The sequence below is a fragment of the Physeter macrocephalus genome, chromosome 14 (assembly GCF_002837175.3).
Source record: "Physeter macrocephalus isolate SW-GA chromosome 14, ASM283717v5, whole genome shotgun sequence".
Lineage (NCBI taxonomy): Eukaryota > Metazoa > Chordata > Mammalia > Artiodactyla > Physeteridae > Physeter > Physeter macrocephalus.
The window spans coordinates 61,984,409-62,003,492 of record NC_041227.1 but is presented as its reverse complement, the minus strand read 5'-3'; the positions used below and the strand labels follow the sequence as shown (position 1 = coordinate 62,003,492).

At 41.0% G+C, this 19,084-nt stretch overlaps 1 protein-coding gene across 9 annotated transcripts in view; it reads left to right on the top strand.

The window, feature by feature from the left end:
• The window catches only part of DCUN1D3 (defective in cullin neddylation 1 domain containing 3), a 38,926-nt gene that overhangs the window by 474 nt on the left and 19,368 nt on the right, over nt 1–19,084 (top strand). Inside the window, exons 1-3 of one of the 9 annotated variants that reach the window (XM_055090037.1) lie at nt 26–172; nt 4,492–4,583; nt 5,478–5,650. The gene's annotated coding sequence lies outside the window, so the exon portion shown is untranslated. The other 8 variants (XM_055090036.1, XM_055090040.1, XM_055090038.1 and 5 more) reach the window with 8 other exon arrangements.

Genomic DNA, 19,084 nt, shown 5'->3' with positions numbered 1-19,084 from the left:
GAAGAAGAGGCGGCGGCGGCGGCGGCGGCGGCGGCGGGGGCGGCGGCGGCGGCGGCGGCGGCGGCGGGGGTAGGGAGCCTGGAAACGCGAGCGGGGATGGTAGGTGTTTTGGACCCGCCGGGCCGCCGTCGTTTCCAGAAAGGGTTTGACTGGAGGAACCTCTGGAGCAGCTGTGAGTTTGAGGGGGGGGTTTGAGGAAAAGGGGAGGCATTGGGAGATGAAGGGGCGGGGGTTGGGTACCTTCGAGAAAGGGGGGGTGGAAGGGGAGGAGTGGAAATCGGCGCCTTGTCTGGACTGGTCCCGCTGGAAGAGGAGGCTGTGAGGGGAGCCTGTGGCGTGTCAGCCGCAGGGCTCAGAAAACTTACCTACTGTCCCTGCCTCCCTACCGCCAGCACCCCTCAACGCAGGGCCTGGGGTTCTGGGGGCCGGAGCTGCCCTGAAGGGAGTGCAGACTCTGGTCCTCTGCCCCTTGTTAAGCGCCGTGAGGTAGGAGCCTAAGCGAGAGGTGGTGGGTGAATCTCCACCACCGCCCTCATTTCCCTCCCCACCCCCATCTTTCTCTTTAATCATTAACAGCCCTGGAATTAAGGGGCTCAGACCTGGAGGCCTTCCTATGCACCTTTGCTATAAACGATAACCATCTGTGCCTGAGGTAATGTGGCTGGAAGCTTTGCCTGTATCCTGTATAGGAAGTGGGACAGGGTGACAAATGTATTGTGTTTTTCCGTTACCCCCTCACCCCCCATCCTCTCCCTTGCATACCCCTCCTTTCCACTTTAGTTCTCCGTGGCTAGATGGTAATCGTGGTGGGTTTTGCTGTTGTTGTTTGTTTGTTTGTTTCTTTATTGCACTTGGTATCTTGGTTACCTCTTTTGAATTTGGTGTTCCACCTCCATCCCAGATCTTAACTGCAAGCTTTGTAATACTTCAGTTACAAGCTGTGTGTCTTTGGGAGTACCTCTCAATGCCTGGTCGCTCCCGATTAAGATGAGCGTTTTCTCCTATGAATACTGGAATTCCAAAGCCCTTGCAAGGATTCCTAAATGGCATCATAGCCTAGGAATCAAGGTCTCTTGCTCTAAATACTTTGTGTGTGAGGAATTTAAATGTTGTCAACTCTTTCCAAAGTGATTTGATGTTAGGCTAATTCTGGATTTCTGTGTTTCTCTCCACCCACACTTCATGATGCACTTTGGAGAACAGAAAACCCCATATTACTTTTTTTGTTTCTCCAATTGGACAATAGCTCTTTTATCTTCTCCATTTGCGTGTCTGGCACACAAGTCTTCAGTGACACATTTGGCTTGTGCTGATTCCCATCTTATTTATTTAGCTTATTCTTTGTGTATAGGTGGTCTTAAATGAGACAATGTGATTTGCTTAGTTTTGTTTTAAGGAAGAATACAAACGAGTAACGGCTGTGAAAAAATTATTTGAGAAAAAAAATTATTTGAAGAAAGCAAAGAATGATTGGAAAAGAAGGTCTCTTTGTTGACGTTCTGTTGGTTTAAGGAAAAAAAAAAAGTAGTGCTACTTTAGCCTGTTGTAGGGATTTCAGAGTGAGGTGTAATGATTCCTAGTTTGGTGTTGATATTTTCTTTGGAAATCCTCTGTTGAGTCTGGCACTGTGTTTTCTAAAGAACTTTAAGAGATGGTGCCCACATTTTAGGGATCCTTTGAACAGAAAGTGTCCGTAAATCCTGTTCCTCTGTAACTGAGTTTATGTGCATATTGCTAGAAGAATTATCACAACGGGTTCCATCCTACTCATCAGGGCTTTCAAGCCTGATAAAACAGAATGTTTAATGCTTTGATTGTACAAGTAACAGCATGTTTAGATGTTTCACAGAAATGCAACAAAAGAAAAAAATGACTACTCTTCTCACCTTAACTGATTTGGAATCATTGAATAAAAAGTCCAAAATTCATTCATTCATTCAACAAACATTTATTGACCGGCTACTAATTGCTAGCCGGTATTTCGGGCAGTGGGCATACAAAGGTGAACATAGCAGTAAGGTCCACGCTCTCATGGAGCTTACCTCAGAGTGTGGGGTGGGGACAGATAAATAAGCAAATCGGACTTTGATAAGTGCTGAAGAAAATAAGAGTGTTGTGATAGAAAGTGTCTGACTGGGATACAGTCTAGACCTTTCTGAGGAGGTGACATGTAAGCTGAGCTTTAAATAAAAAGGAGCCAGCCATGCAAAGATATGGGAGGAGCCTTCCAGGTTTAGGGACTAGCTAGAGCAGAAACTGGGCTAGAGTGAGTTTGGCAAGTTCCAGGGAGTAGGAAGAAACGGGAGGTGGAGGAGGTTGGGGAGTAGGGGAGGGAGTAATAGCAGAGTCTAGTGAGCAAAGAGGAGAGTGAGAAGAGTCTAGGTCAGAGAGGTGGAGGCCAGGCTCAGAATAGGTAGGCAAAATAAGAGGAAGAAGGAGAAGGAAATAGAAAATCATGTTCCTTTTTAATTCTGTTGCCTTTCCTAGAGTCTCACCACATGCTACTTTGAGGGTGCTCTTGGACTTTTATAGGAAAAAAAAGTCGCCCTGCTGAGAGTGGGAGAGGAGGAGGCAATGGTCATCTGGGTCTTTTCTGGCAGATGAATCTCAAGCCATGTGTTAAGAATTCAGCGGGATGTTCAACTGAGAGACTGCCTTTTTCCTTACAGGATTTTGCCTTATACACTTTTAAAAATTGCATAATGAGTACCCCAAATGTGTTCTATTATATGAATCCTCCTTTGCTTCCAGCTGTGAATTTAGGGCTGAAGGTTGGGCAGGTGATAATAATATGCCCCTGTTGGTCTACAAAGATGACCTTTAGGATCTAAGTTTGAAGTTATTTTTTGTAGGGAGGCAGGTTTTATGTTGCAATATTTCCACTCTTGTCTGATCCACCTGATGTCTAATAACACTCAGCTGAGGTGTAGGTTGGTGTTAAAAGTTTACATTTATCCAGTGTAATCCACACGCAGTGGATTACATTAGATAAATGACCATTGTGGGCATAATCTCACTCTGTTGACATCTTTGGGCTGGCATGTAACCAAGTGATGTAACCTACTTTGCCTTCTGTTGGGGCCATTCATCTCCAGTAGTCAGCTGCTTTTCAGCCTCACCTTGACCAGATTGTCCACTTGAGAGGCCCAATCAGGACTCCTTTTTGATTTGGCCCTCTTGAGCCATGACACAGTGGGCCAACAGAAAGAATATGCTGTTTTCTTCTTTTGAACACCACAACAGTGACTAGTGTGTTCTTTGAGTGAATTGGCCCTTTGAGCCAGGCAGTTGAGAGACTTAAATATTGCTGAGGCTATTTGTAGTAAAGTTAGTATCAGAAATGCTAAGTAAAACCTTTTAGTGTTTGGGAAAAATGAATCAGAAACTTTGGACTTGTCACCTATTTTAGGTTCTAGTAATTTACTAGCATGGGTAGATGGATTATCAAAAATAACTTGAATAGTTTCCTGGGCAGTCCTGGGGTAATGAAGGGGATGGAGTTGAGCCTGTAGTGACTTACTGAATCCCAACTTGAATGCAAATAGGAAGTGTTTTAGTTAGCAAGCAAGTGAACCGCTAGGACCAGGCAAACAATAGACTCCACCCTTTATACTGCAGAGTAACTCTAAGAAACTGAGAATTGAAAAAATATATACATAATATATATATGGTTTTGGCCTAGGTTGAAGAATTTTAGTCTCTGTATCCTAATGCTGGATTTTAAATGCTGTTATTAAGCTGTCCACTGTTCATCTTCATTTTAATAGTTATTATAACTCAAGTATGAAAGTATCCTGTAGGCTGAAATTTCATCAGCCAGTTTGGAGACTGGTGGCTCCTTTCTAATTTGTGAAAGGGGGCGGATGGGCAGGAGGGGACTTGAATACAGGGAGAAGCCATCGACTCCTACATTGGCCACTACTTGTGTTTGGGGAAAGAATCCGCAAATCTAAATAAATTTAGATTCTCAGAGCTGAACTGGCCTTTTATTTATTTATTTAAAAAATATTCATCTATTTGGTTGCGCCAGAGGGGCTCCTTCGTTGCAGCATGCGAGCTCTTAGTTGTTGCACACATGTGAGATCTAGTTTCCTGATCAGGGAATTGAACCCGGGCCCCCTGCATTGGGAGCGCGGCATCTTAACCACTGAGCCACCAGGGAAGTCCCCTAACTGGCCTTTTAATCTAGGGTACTAGTGGATTTGTTTCTTAAACTCCCAGGGCTTTTGGATAAACTCTTCTGAAAGAAGAGTTGATGTCACTTACTTTTGGAGTTGTGGGTGTTACGCATTGCATTAGATGACTTAAAATTAATCTGATTTTGCTACTGTTTTGATATCTTTGCAGTAAGGACAGTTAATTGTACACTGGCTGCCAGTTGTTTTAAGATGAAGATGTGATAACTCAGATTGAAACAATGGTAATTATGTGGTGACTTCTATTTCCCCAGCTCTTGATAACTTACAGTTACCTCTTTGTGTCTATTTACAGATGTTGATACCAGTGAACCAGGATCAATTCTCCCTAAATGTTGGAACAGTGTTCTGAAGCTCTCTGCACAATGGACCAGGGTGTTTTATTGAGTTAGTGTCTTTCAATTAAAATCTAGTTTTACTAGTTCTTGTATCTGTTTTTCTAGGTGAATGATTAGTGAATGATTACAAATAAGAACTTAACATATTAATTTAGTGGAAGTGGCTCAAACTCTAATTCTTTGAAGTTGTGATATGTAGAAAGGAGAAAATGGGAGGGGGGAAATGCCAAATCCTCTTCTTTAAGATGTGTGCAAATGAAACTATTTAAATACCATACATCAGAATAGGGAAGCTCAGTAAAGGAATCTTGAGGTGGTAATTAGCCCTTGTAGCCAAGTAAGCCATCTATGGCCAGCGCCCTGATACCAACCTGATTGCACGAAAAATCAGGCATCATGTTGATGACTCCTGACTTCCCTATGGCTTGTCCTTGCTCAGGAGTGCCCTTTGATGCGTGCTGTGTTGGTGGGTTTCAGGCTGAATTGCATCGTGGAAGCTTAGGTTGCATAGTGCTGGGAAGCATAATCCACGTTCCTGTTCTCCCTGCTCTGCTGGAGGCCTCAGCCTCAGGACCTGGGGACTGGAAATAATTCTGTCACTGAGGCCTGGAGATCCAGACCAGATATATGATGACTGATCAAGGGTCTTGGATAGCATCACTGCATAGTGTAGGACTTCTCATTTTTTTCCCTAATCTCTGCTGGTCAGTCTAGAAGACAGTGTGTTGGAAAAACTTGCTTTCCTTATTTTAGTAGTAGATTGCTTCCACCATATCAAGACCACTGGGTTTGGTTATAGCTTTTAGCTCTTGTTGGTTGATGAAGGGTTTGGATTCTGCAGTGTTTGCCTAAAGTGGGTTGGTGTGTGACCTGTAATTTTGATTCTGAACAAGACTCAAGTCATAGCATTTACTATATTGAATGCATTTAATTCTTTCTCCAGTTAAGGAAGAAGCAGGAAGAAGACCCTCAAAGAACCTTAGAATATCTGGCATGATAGTTTTTCAAACTGGGCTATGCGGAGCCCTCTCAGGGGTCATTTCTGGAGTATGCCCCCTCATCTCGCTGTCTTCCTTCCACTTCACTGCCCCCCCACCATGCTTCACTCTGCAGAAGGTACCTTGATATTCTGTTCTATTGCGTTTCCCCGTAAAATTTCAGTCAATCAGAATGTTTTGAGGCTGAAAACAGATCAAAAAGCAGTAGGTAAATGGAAATCTAGAAAGGTTAGTAAACTTGCTGAAAGCTACAGAGCAAGGTACTGGCAGCTACAGGACTAGAATAGGACTTTCTCTGCACTAATTTTGTTTTCTCATTTACATTGCCTCAAATATGTCATTGTAGGCACTCAATAGAGTTTGAGTTTAATTGAATCCTTGGTGTTTGGTCTTTTATATTACTGGCTCTTTACTCAAACGTTTTGTCACACACTACTGTTCTTTCAGAGAAAAATCCTTATAACCGGTTTTGAAACATATGTGAAGTTATTGATGGTAATGGCACTAGTAAGTAGCTGGCCTTTCCTCCTCAGAATATTTCTGAAAGTGATGATAGTACTTTCAAACAGAAGTGGAGGCTTTATCACTCTAAGTTCTTAAGATAAGCTAGTGGCATGCTGTCCAGAATGCCTGTGCAAAATGCTGACCTGAATATTTCCCATTTCCAGTGACCTGCCCTGGAATCTGAAAAGGAAAATCCAGGTATACCCACTGACAGAAAAGCTTTAGAATGGCTCTGTGGAAATAACTACAATCACCATATTCTTTTTTCTAAAAAATCTGTGAAGCACATTTGTTTTCAATTAAACATTTACTTTATATCTACTTGATGACTACCTAGTGGCTTCTCTTTAAATAGGAAGAGAAGGTAAGGAATACCACTGCAGTGAGGGTGCTGGGACCCTAGCAGCATGGGTTCTAGGTGGCAGGATTGTGGACACGCTAGAAGTTCCAGGTCCTCAAAGGAGGCATTTTCCCCAGTTGTGGTGGTATTTTCTTTATTCTAAGTGATTGTAGTTCAAAAGTGAGGAGTGATGTGTAGTGAATGTTCTGTGTTCATTTTAAAGAATGTTTCTGTGGTTCTTTTTCTCCTAGTAAATTAGTTTTTCTTTGAAATAACTAGTTACTTGTGTAGTCATTTACTCAAAACGGTTGGTTATAGCTGATGTTTATGGTAGGAGAATTTTGCTTGGGGGTTTACTAACATTTTATGAAAGAGAAAAGTCTAAAGACCTTTCTAGAGACATTTAGATAGGTGGGTTCCGTTGTGGGGAGGAGAACATATAAGGGAGCCGGCCTTTGGGGGGCAGGGTGGTGGTGGTGATATTGTGGGCTGTGTGTACAGGGTGAAGAGAAATGCCTATTGATGGTCCAGCTGGGGAAGGGTGGAAATTGCTAAAAATGGCATTTGATGGGGGAAGAGTGGGTCAGGAAGGAGCAGACCCACAAGATTGCCCAGTGCCAGGGAACACCATTCACAAGGAGGGGGATGGGGACCTATGAAGTTGAGTAATCCATTGGCCCTGACCAGGACCCTGACCACAGTACTCTCTCCCCTGACTGGAAAGTGTATTCCTGATGGGGAGGGTTGAGTGCAGGGATGCAGTATCCGGTTTGACCAGATTGATCTTCAAGATTGACTAGTTGGTCATGATTGACTGCTTATGGAGTACTGGCCTAACTTCTTTGAGATCTCTCTTTTGACTTTTCCTTTTGACAAATAAGAAGTTGGTAAACAAGAGGGAATGTAATGTCCCTGGGTCTGTTAGAGTTTGAGTTAAAGTACATAATACTAGGTGGTGGTGATTGTCATTTAACAATGTCTGTTATCCAAAGGGAACAGTTACATGTAAACTATTGAGGTAATTCATGATTCTCTTATGGGGACTATAATAAATGGGAAATAAATCACAACTAAAATGATTAATTAAAGAAAATACATTTTGACTCCTTATTTCTACAACATTCCTTGGTCTCTTTAGCAGGTCAAATTAATTCTTTAGTCATTTAAAAGAAATTTTATTCTACCAGGCACTCGTGGATCTGACAGAAGGCCAAATTTCCTTCTAGTGCTGAAAACAGCAAGCACTACTCTGAATTGGTGACAGCTATAGATTTAATGATTAGATCAAGTACGGAGGTGGCTTCTAAGCATCAGTTAAGTTGGTTGTAATGTGGACCTCTTTTTCTGAGGTTAATTATGTCATTCCTGCAACAATTCTCTGACATCACTGAGTGTCCAACAGTTCACTTCTGACACAAACTGCCTGGAGTTTGTGCAGACCCCATAGGCTAATGACTCCGTCTCACAAGATTGCCCCACTTCAGGTGCCAGCCCCAAGTATCAGGTTGTCTCAAGTTACCTACCTGCACTTCTGCCTGGCAGAGTACAAATTTCCCACGACCACCCTCCCCCCAGGTTCGATAATTTGCTAGAACATATGACTCATAGAGCTGATAAAACATGATATTTATGAATACAGTTTCATTATAAAGGCTATAACTCAGGAACAGCCAAATGGAAGAGATGTATAGGGCAAGATTTGAATTGGGGGCACAGAGCTTCCGTGTCCCCTCTGAGCATGCCAGCCTCCCAGCACATCAATGTGTTCACCCACCCTGAAGCTCCCCTAGCCTTGTTTCAATTTCAGTTGAGGTTCCTTTGTGTAGGCAAAATTGATTAAAGTATTGGCGTTTGGTGATGAAACTGCAACCACCCTTCCCTTCCTTATGGGCTGGAGGTGGGACTGAAAGTTCCAATCATGTGCCTGGTCTTTCTAGTGTGGCCAGCATCTCTCTTAAAACTATCAAAAGGGCCCACCCTGAGTCACCTCTTAGCATAAACTCAGATGTGGTCCAAACCCTGCTCCTTATGAAAAACAAAGGAGCCTATCGGTAAGGAAATTCCAAGGGTTTTAGGAGCTCTGGTAGGAACTGGGGACAAAGACCAAGTATATTTTTTATTACATCACATTAATACTCCAGTTTTGCATCCCATAAGTAGGAATAAGGTTACCTAAAGTTGATTTAGATGATAAGTAACAATATGCATTTACTGTTAATTTGATGGCGGTTTTTTTTGGGGGGTGTGTCAGGAGAGTACAAATTGCATAGCTTCAGATTACAAGGAGCAAACTCTTCCCTCAATCAGTATGAAACGGCACTCCTAGAATGTGTTATATATTCTTGAATTTAACAGGTGCACTACCTCTAGAGCTCCCTAATGCAAGAAAGGAGCTCACTTATAGGAAATCAGATACACAGAAATCATGTTTCCTTTCAGTGTGACTTCAAAGATTCAGGTGTTCGTAGTGCACTGGTTAAGAGCTTCGGCCTGGAGTCTGGGTTTGCATTTGAACTTTACCATCGGCTTGCCACTTGACCTTAGATGAGCCACTTAACATCTCTAAGCCTTGTTTCCTTCATGTATTACGTGAGGATAATAACAGTAAGTAGTTGTGAGGAGTCAGTAAGACAGTACAATTGCAGGACATGGCACATTGCCTGGCATATAGATAAACATTTAATAACATTAGTTATTATTAGCTACATGCATATATAGCTAAGCTGACAGGGATTGGCAGCTCCCAAAGGGCCAGGAACGATATCATTTTACCTTCTCTTATATGGGAATTATGGGACAGTGTATAAAACATTGCTAGGCACAGAGTAGACACAAGTTATCTATCACTCGAAAATAAAACCTGCTCTGGGTATCTGGGAAATACAGGAGTAACTCTGTAATGGAAACTTCCAGCCTGTTTCCAAAGCTGGCCTAAAACCCAGAGATGGAAAATCTTCCTCCTGAAACCATATAGAGCATGCATGAATCTAGCAACGGGGACAGGGGCTCAGTGGCTAGAATATTGTTGGATCAAAAAATGGGAAACTGATCCAGGAGACATTTTTATCATTGGCAGTATGCCTTGAGGTTCAATGAGTTGGGCAAAACCGCATGAGACTTTGGGAAGGAAACAACAGATTTATTTCAGTCGGTCCAGACAATCTTTGAGAGTCAGCTGGCAAGTATCATGTTATGTGTGTTGCTTCTCAGAGAAAATGAAAAACCCGGATCCACCGGCAAAGGGCTTACCAACTGCTTGAGGTTCACTTCTTGGGGAAGTCCCCGAAGGCCAGGTCTAATTCTCCTTGTAGCTTACCCATCTGGAGATTCTATTCTAGTGGACCACCACTGGACTAAGTACTAGATTCTAGTCTAGACTCTGCCACCAGTTCTATGTGTCCTTGGGCAAGTTATAGCCCCTCTTTGAGTGTTTCCTTAGCTGCGACAAAGGATTTGGGACTAAATCACTGTTTCCCAAAGTGTGGCTTTGGTTACATTCTTAGTATATGTGCTGCTGAAATGAGCATGCAAGGGTGTGTTTTTTATACTGTTGATGGTACATGAGATGATTTTTGCTGGATGAATACTTTTCGCTTATTCTATATTTTAATGTGTATTAATGAAAATATAACTAGCATATTAGACCTATGACTTCATGGATGATGTCGCTTAGGGTGATATTTAAAGTGGATGTGATTTTTTTTTTTAAGCTTTTAAGAAAAATCTTAGGGGAACAGTAGTTGGGATGGTAAATGGATATGTAAGATCATAAAGGTGGTGTAGGAATGGCTGAAGTTTATAAGTTCTGAGACTCAGTAATTCTAGTGCAGTGATGTGGCACCTTCATGAAGACTTTGTGGTGATGGACACAATAGGACAGGTCCAAATTTGAGTGGCTTTAAAAACTTGCCCAACTCAAGCAAATTGACAGATTTATATTTGTGCATTCATGGTGAAAATGCCCATAAGTTGGTTGTGTAGAGTTTAAATTATCGTAGACATTAGTGGTGGTGGCTTTTCTTAAATAATAAAAAATGAATAATGTTGCTTCCCCTTTCACTTTTAGGAGTTTCCTCGAAACCTGGATTATTGATCTTTAGGTCCTTTCACTCTTTGCTGTTGGAACTCCCCATTGTAGGAGTTAGGGGTTCCATTTGTTCTGTTGAGGAGGGAGAAAAGGCCATCCCTGTCTCTTGAATGCATGCCTGTTCATGTGTTCTAGGTTCTGGAAGGCCGAGACTCTGTCGCATCTTAATGATTTATACATTACTTCTTGCTGTTAGCTACTTTAAAGGTGCAGTGTGATGTATGCCCTAAAATGAAGATAAACTCTGAGGCAAGTTTTATTTAAAATTTCATTTCACTTTTTGTCGTAATGGTCATAACTCAGTGTACTGGGGGTCTTAAAATGAGCAGTGGTAGAAATGAAATAAACTAGTGGGAGGTACTTTCTTTTTAAGCAAAAACCCAGAATAAAAATGAAATCTTTTTTTTTTTTTTTTTTTTTAACGGTACGCGGGCCTCTCACTGTTGTGGTCTCTACCGTTGCGGAGCACAGGATCCGGACGCGCAGGCTCAGTGGCCATGGCTCACGGGCCTAGCCGCTCCTGGGCATGTGGGATCTTCCCGGACTGGGGCACGAACTCGTGTCCCCTGCATCGACAGGCGGACTCTCAACCACTGCGCCACCAGGGAAGCCCTAAAAATGAAATCTTGATTGCATAATAGGAGCCAAGAAAGCTGCTTTCAGATGTAGTCTATGGTTCCCTGAGTTTTTCTTTTTTTTTTTAAGCCTTAATTACCTGTGTTCCCTTGACACTTTCTGTGTATATTAACGCTGTCATCTTTCATTATCTACATTTGGTTGTTAGCCCCTGTTCTGCAAGTGATTTTGTTCTATAGTTACCTCAACATAAAGGGCCATGCATCTGGTATAGCTCCTTGTCATAAACTGTTGAATGTTTCAAATTGTAGTTTTTAAAAATTGCTATAAAGATGGTTCCAAGTCTGTTATCTTTCTGTGTTATCTAGTCAAGATTAGGTTAAAAAAGAACAAAATGGTGACAGTGATGTAACCCAAGATTTTTTTCTCCTTCATTTTTTTTCCTTCTTCATTTATTTAATACAAAGTTTCGACATGATTTCATGATGAGAAACTCTCAGATGTTTCCCGATTGAGGTGGAATCTAATGTTCCAAGCCAGAAACTCTCAAACTGTGTAAATTTTGGTTTTGTCATTCATACTATCTTCTCTCCCGAGAAGAAGTAGTGACCTGTGTTATTTGGCACATTGGAAAAGGGAAAAAGCCTGTACTCTGGGCTATATTTTGCAGGATTAAAAATCTCTTTTCTTACTAAAATCTGTTTCATGACATGTATGACATTCATCCTTTGCACAAATTTACAAGACCCACCTTACTCAAGATGTCAGGTTTCTGAGAGTCCATTTCCCTTGGTGCAGAGGCTAGTCATTATTTATAGATAATTGCTGATGAGTGTGGAGATATTCTGAAAGGGGATATGCAGGGGTTGTGACATTTACCTTTGGGCTATAGACTAGGATTTGCAAACCTAGAGTGAGGTTGTTGTAATACCTTCTCTTCTCAGGAAATTGCCATTGGATCAATGAGTCTTAGTTAAGATTTCTTGAGGGCAGCTGAATAGTTGGGCTTTTAAAGATGAAAGCCACATAAAAAGCTATTCTTTCCCAATCATACAAATAATTATCTCTGTGGTAGTATAATCTCCATAGAAGTATAAGCATTCAAGACCATACATTTAAAAAGATAAATATAATTTTGAGTCAGAATGAAAGATGTGCAAACATAGTGGTAGAGTTCAAAACCTTTTCAGACCATTCTTACATGTTTCCAGCACCACTTTGGTTTTCTCATGGTAGACTAACCTTTTAATTCATCTGGAGTCTTTTCACTTCTAAAGTAAAGCCCTTTTAGGATGCTGGAAACTTGAACTTTCATGGTTACCTTCAAGTCAAAAAAAAAAAGGTGTACTCGAAGACTTTCTTTAATTCTTGACTTTAAACCTCCCTGTCAAAGAACCGGAATTGCTTAATTTATCAGAGCATTTGCTTTTCTAAGTTTCCGGCTCAACCATTCTGTGGCATAGCAGAAAGAGATAGTAAAAAGTTAAGCAACAGGTAAAAATCTTTTCCTGTAGCCTTTTCCCCATTTGGAAGCAGTTTTTCCTTCCCTCTGAGCAGTTTGGCCTAAGCTCCTCCTTTTTCTGACTTGTAGCTTTACTATTTGCATACAATGCTTAAATTGACTCACTCAACACCAAGTTTTGAACATCTCCAGTATTTAGTACTTTTGACTCAGGCTGCTTAAGCAAAAGATTACAGTAGAGGCTTAACAGGACAAAACCTTTAAAAACACACATTAATGGTACTCAAGGTTTCCAAACAGATACAAACTATTTTCTAAGAAGAACCAGACTATGTAGTTTTCAAGTTAGACATATATGAGCAAGGAACCAGCTTTCCCAGATGGAATGTGGATCATTCACAGAGAACTTATGAAACTCAAAACTTGTCTTCTAGGTCTTGGCCTCCAAACTTGATTCTCTCATCACTGTCTTCAAAGTGAAGTATGTGTAATCTGAATTTTTCTTAAGGGCCAACTCTAGGATTGGATGCATGGTGCTTCGGGAAAAATAAATATGTTTATATGTTGCCAGTTTTTCATTCCAGTAAATTTGAGTGCCTTTTGTGGACCTTGTTCTTAAGGACCTTATGGTATGAAAACAGATAGAACAACAAATAGAAAATGTTGTGAAACCTGTGCCCCAAATGTTAGTGCTATAAATGAAGGTGTGAAGGGACAAAGAGGGTCTAGGTCAACTTGAAGGAGTCAGGAGAGGAGTCCTGTGAGAAGTAAAATCTGACCTGGGCTCAAAAGACCAAGACTAGAGAGAGGAAGCATTCCAAGCACAGGTAACAGTAGGTGTAAACCTACAGAGGCATGAGAGGCCATGACATCTTGGGGAATGGCACATGTTTCAGTATGCCTGAGGGATGTGGAATGAGAGCAGGAGAATGACAGTAATTGAGGCCAAATTCAGAAGAGCCTTGTATGCCTTATTAAATTTGGATTTTATTTTGTAGATGAAGGGGAGCTATTAAATAATTTTGAGTAGGGACATGGCATATTCACATGGGCTATATGTGTGTTAAAAAGATCAATCCAGTGGCAGTGTGGAAGACACTGGAGGGAGCAATCCCAGAAGTAGGTAAACTGTGAGAATACTGCAGTAAAGGTGGCAGGGGGCTGAACTGTAAAATTAGGGAGTTAGAATTTACAAAGTTTGGCATAATCTGATGAAAGTTTATTGCTTGCATGTCCCACATGGGTTTTAGGCTGAAGGGTGCTTTGCTCCATACAGTCTCTCAGGGACCCAAGCTGATAGGGGTTCCACTATCGTGTGCTGTATCGTGTGCTGAACTGTCTTGGTCACCATGGCAAGGGAAGAGATGGCTGGGATGTCATATGCCAGCTCTGTGCTTGGGCTGGGAAATAAGTATCACATCTGTCTACAGCTCACTGTGTCATTTCTGCCTACAGCTGTTTGGCCAGAAATAGATACATTTCCCCATCTAACTGAGGAGGCTGGGAAACTGGGGGAGCTGATGGAATGTTGTCTGAGCTTCTCTGTCTGTGCTACATACAGTGTAGGGACTTGAGTAAGGTACTTTATTTCTGAGCTTATTTCCTCTTCTGTAAAATAGGAATATCAAGAGTACCAGCCTCAGTCCCAGAGACTCTTTTAGGAGGATCCCCAAGACACTTTCATAGGATCTGGAAGATCAAATTCTCTTCTTAATACTACTAACATCATTTGTCCTTTATACTTTCATTCTCCCATGAGTTTTATAGAGGCTGCATGACATGTTATATCACAAAAGATTGAATGGAGAAGCATATATGGGAAATTAGCTGTCTTCGTTTAAGCCAGACCTTAGGGACATTTGCAAAAGTGTAAAACAGTGTCACTCTTCTCATTAAGTTTTGGGAAATACAGTTATTTTTCATAAAAATGTTGTTTATGTTAACATGTCATGGTTTATTATTGATATTTTATTTATTTTTTTTTAGAGGCTATTATTTTTTTCCTATACAGACTTCCCCTTTCCCTAAGTCTTCAATATTTTATTCTTTGTACTATACATACTTCGATAACCTTGCTTAAAATGCATACATATGTCATATGATAACACATGGTGTGTATTTTGAGTTTTTAATATTTTTAATTTTTTTTTTTTTTTTTTTTTGCGGTAACGCGGGCCTCTCACTGTTGTGGCCTCTCCCGTTGCGGAGCACAGGCTCCGGACGCACAGGCTCAGCGGCCATGGCTCACGGGCCCAGCCGCTCCGCGGCATGTGGGATCTTCTCGGACCGGGGCACGAACCTGTGTCCCCTGCATCGGCAGGCGGACTCTCAACCACTGCGCCATCAGGGAAGCCCAAGATTTTTTATTTTTATTTTTATGTGGACCATTTTTAAAGTCTTTATTGAATTTGTTACAGTATTGCTTCTGTTTTATGTTTTGGTTTTTTGGCCACGAGGCATGTGGGATCTTAGCTCCCTGACCAGGGATCAAACCCATGCCCCCTGCATTGGAAGGTGAAGTCTTAACCACTGGACCACCAGGGAGGTCCCCAGTTTTTATTTTATATTGGAGTATAGTTGATTAACAATGTTGTGTTAATTTCAGGTGTACAGCAAAGTGATTATACATATACATGTATCCTTTTTCTAATTCTTTTCCCATTTAGGTTATTACAGAGTTCCCTGTGCTATACAGTAGGTCCTTGTTGGTTATCTATTTTAAACATAGCAGTGTGTATATTATTGATATTTTAAATGAAGTAATACAATATTTTAAAATTTCTCAGTTAAAAAAAGTACCAACCTCATAGGGTAGCTGTAGGGATTAACTGCTATCATGACTATAAAATGCCTAGCATTGTGTCTGGCACAATAAATATATTGGAGGGAACCTTTAAGTTTGATCTTGAGCTTTTCTTACTATGGGTCATATCTAATTAGTGGGTTATAACCAACAAATAAAAACCAAATAAAAAAAAGAAATAGCATAAATCAGAGTTCATCATTAAAGTGAGAGTAAATACTGCTTAATGAGTGGTTTGTGTGTGTATATACATGTGCATTTGGTCAGGATGTAACGTGTTTCTTACTGAAGGTCGCAGTTCAAGTTGGAAAGACAGTGGTCTAGTTCAAGCTCTCATTTTGCAGTGACTGAAAGACTTACTCTCATTTTGCAGTGACTGAAAGACTTATGCATACTAAACAAAAAAATGACTACTGTAGTATGCTTTAAGAGGCAGTTTAAACTCCGTATTTTTCAAAAGTGGGCTTGAGAAGCATTATCCCTAATTTTGAGAAAGGGTAGAACATGGTTTGAATTTAGAAAGTGTTTATTAGATGCCAGTTAGCCCTTTTCACGCTACCATATACACCTCCTGCCTTCTTGGAACTTTAATCCAAGATGCGGTCACTAAAACAGTAACATCTTTTCTGTGCTTGTCATTTCTGACTATCTGCTTGAGAGCCATGAATGTTTATGTTCCATAGGAATAAATAATGTACAACGCATTCAAGTCTTGAATGCATAGTAGAAATAATTGTCTGTTATACCAGAATGTCATCATAGACAATAAAAAAAATTCAGTCAGAAGAACTTACTGGGGAAGGAGTTAATGAAATATTTTCCTTCCCCGCCCCCCCCCCAGCCTGGAAGAAACAAGTATCAAAGTTGTATTTAAGATTGTTAAGTGACTTGTCCTAATGAGTAGTGATGTCAGCAAACTGATGTACAGTGAGCAACATGCTGTGTCTTTTTTGGAGCAGTGGTGGATAGTTATGCTTTCATTTTGATAAGCCCATTGGTGACACTGAGTAGTACCCCGGGTGCATATGAGTTAATCCTGGCTGCCTGGCAGAAGTGGATTTGTTATATAATTTATGGTACCCAGAAGCCCTTTGGGGAGGTCTTTATTATTGTCCTGACAGTATCCATCTAGGCCTGAAGATTAATTTCTGTTGTTCTCATCTAGTTCTACCAGACTGATTCTCATAACTGAGAGGGTAGCAACTTGCTGTTAAATGCTGGCACTTGGCTTTTGCTTTTGACACAAAGGTATGTTAATCAAGAATGGGTGTTAGGAATCCTGAAATGTTTCAGTTAGTGATTTATTGTAGTTTAGAGGCTTTTTTTCCCAGTTAAACTGATTTAACTTCTGAAAAATGAGTCAATTCAGGGTTTCAAACGTTTCCTCTTCGACTAGCCTCAGAAAACGTTTATTAGCGTTTCTGTCTTGTAAATTTTTGCTGCAATTCATTTGTGTCAGTCCTGCCACTGCTGAAACAAATGCAGGAGTGTCAGTTTAGTTTTCCATCGTCTGATACATGGACTTCTTAACTCTATTACTGGTGGACGTCTACTGTTAGTTAAACAAGCCTGTACTATTTTTTAATGACTCACTGAGAAGTCATGTGGTGGTGTGATCCCTGTCCCCAACTACCAGCACTTAAACTTATAATTTTCAATGTATTGTGTTAAAACTAACTTCTAATTCTGGCTATTTTTCCTTTCAGTTTTAAACCTAAGGTTGGAAGCTCTATTTTTATAAAATACTCTCCTAGAAAAGTCGCTCGTGTTGCTACCCCAAATACTGGCCCTGGGGGTGGGGAGAGAAAGAGCTGACTGTTTCACATGCCTAGGCAGAATGTGTGGGCTGGCCTGCCAGCCAGCAGAGGTGGAATCTGCCCTTTGCTTTCTTGGCAAGTGCGTCTGGCTTTGAAGGCCCTGATTAGGATTTTAGGTCTTGTCCTTTTCTTGCCGTTATATGAAACGTAGTCTGTTGTCTCCAGTGGTTCTAAAGAGATGGAGGACCTCGATGGTCCACATCCCTTATCCTATTTGACAAGGTACGTGCTTCATCCCTCAGACTTAAAAGCCAATCTGTCATCAAGCGAATTTTAAAAAATACTACAGTGGAACAAGATAGCTTAAGAAGTGTAAAACTGGCTGTGAGTTCTTCGTGTTCACTATGTAGTATGCAAAAAAGCTGCTGGCTTTTGCCCTTGCATCTCTAGACACCTTAAATGTGATTTCTTTGTTTATTGCGGTAGAGAAGGAGCAGTTCAGACCAGCAGCAGAAGGTTTTTCACTGACTTCACCTGCTTGGCAAACTCTTGGAACTTCTAGAGTGCTGCATGGCTATGGCTTGAATAAACTGTCTGGACTTTCACCCTTGCTCAAAGGAGAGGCAGGAGTGATTTACATTATTATGTGAATTTTTTCCCAGGGACTAAGGTACAGGTCAAAAAGAGGCACTATAGGATGAACATCTCCCAATTGCAGCTTTAGATTTTGGCTTTTGCTGTGTTTGAGGTGAAAATTAGCTTGTGGAATGAGGAGAGATGGAGCTGATACTGCTGAGAAGCTGTGTTTATATCACATTATATGGTAACTGATGAGGTAGGGAGTAATTGGAACAATGAGACAATTTTCTACTTTCTCTTTGAAGGTAGTAGGGTGTTGAGAGGCAAGGCATTCAGGAGGAATTGGACCTTAGGAACCAGCTCTTGAGTGGTGAAATTAAGTTCTATTCTACATTCTTAGGGCTCAACTTCCTTTACTGTTGAGTATTTGATAACATCATCATATAATTAGAATTGGTATGAATAGCTGTCAGATGATATTGAGAAACTATGTGCTAGGGACAATGCTGAATATGCCATACTCATCATTTATTCAAGCATGAGTTAATACATTTAAAATGTGCATAGACTAGTGCCTTGTATAGAAGTGCTCAACAAATATCAGTGATTATTATTTATTCAGGAGATATTTATCAAAACATTTGCTTACATGACAAAGCTTAGGTACACAGCCAAAGTGGTGAATAAAATAAAATCCCTGCTCTTGTGGCAGTTACCTTCTAGTAGGGGGAGCGGACAATAAATAAGTTAACAAATAAGAATTTCAGAGAGTGGTATGTGCTGAAGAAATAAAATAGTGTGCTGGATCAGAGGGAGAGGGCACTTTAGATTGGTTGGACAGGGAATGCATCTCAGCATTTGAAGGAGATGCATCTGATATGAAGGAGCCGTTTATTCTTCACAGTGACCCTTTGTCCCAATTTTCAGGTGAGAAAACAGAGGCGCAGGGTGACTAAGTATGTGCTGGGAAGTGAATAGAGCTGGGCTGTACAGACCCAGTCATTCTGTATCCAAAACATGTCCTATCCTTCCCAGAAAGGCAGCTGTAGGAGCTGCAGTATCTGCAGTTGGTTTTGAGGGAAGGAAATGAATGTGGTTGCAGTGCAGGTAAAACCCTCATGCAGTTCAAAAAAGTTGCAATTTCATGGACCCTCAGTCACGGGGTGCAAAATTTGAGTATGAGTGTGTGTACATATGTCCAGTTTAGTTTGGGATCCAAAGCTGTCTTCCGATTTTCAAAGGTGGTGACAAAAAGAGCTTGTGGCATTGCTGCTTTATTTTAGGATTTTCTTATATTGTTTTTTCTGTAAAATAGGGCCTACCTGCTAAGGCAGAGTTTATTTATTTTATTTCTTTATTTTTATTTTTTTTGCGGTACGTGGGCCTCTCACTGTTGTGGCCTCTACCGCTGCGGAGCACAGGCTCCGGACGCGCAGGCTCAGGG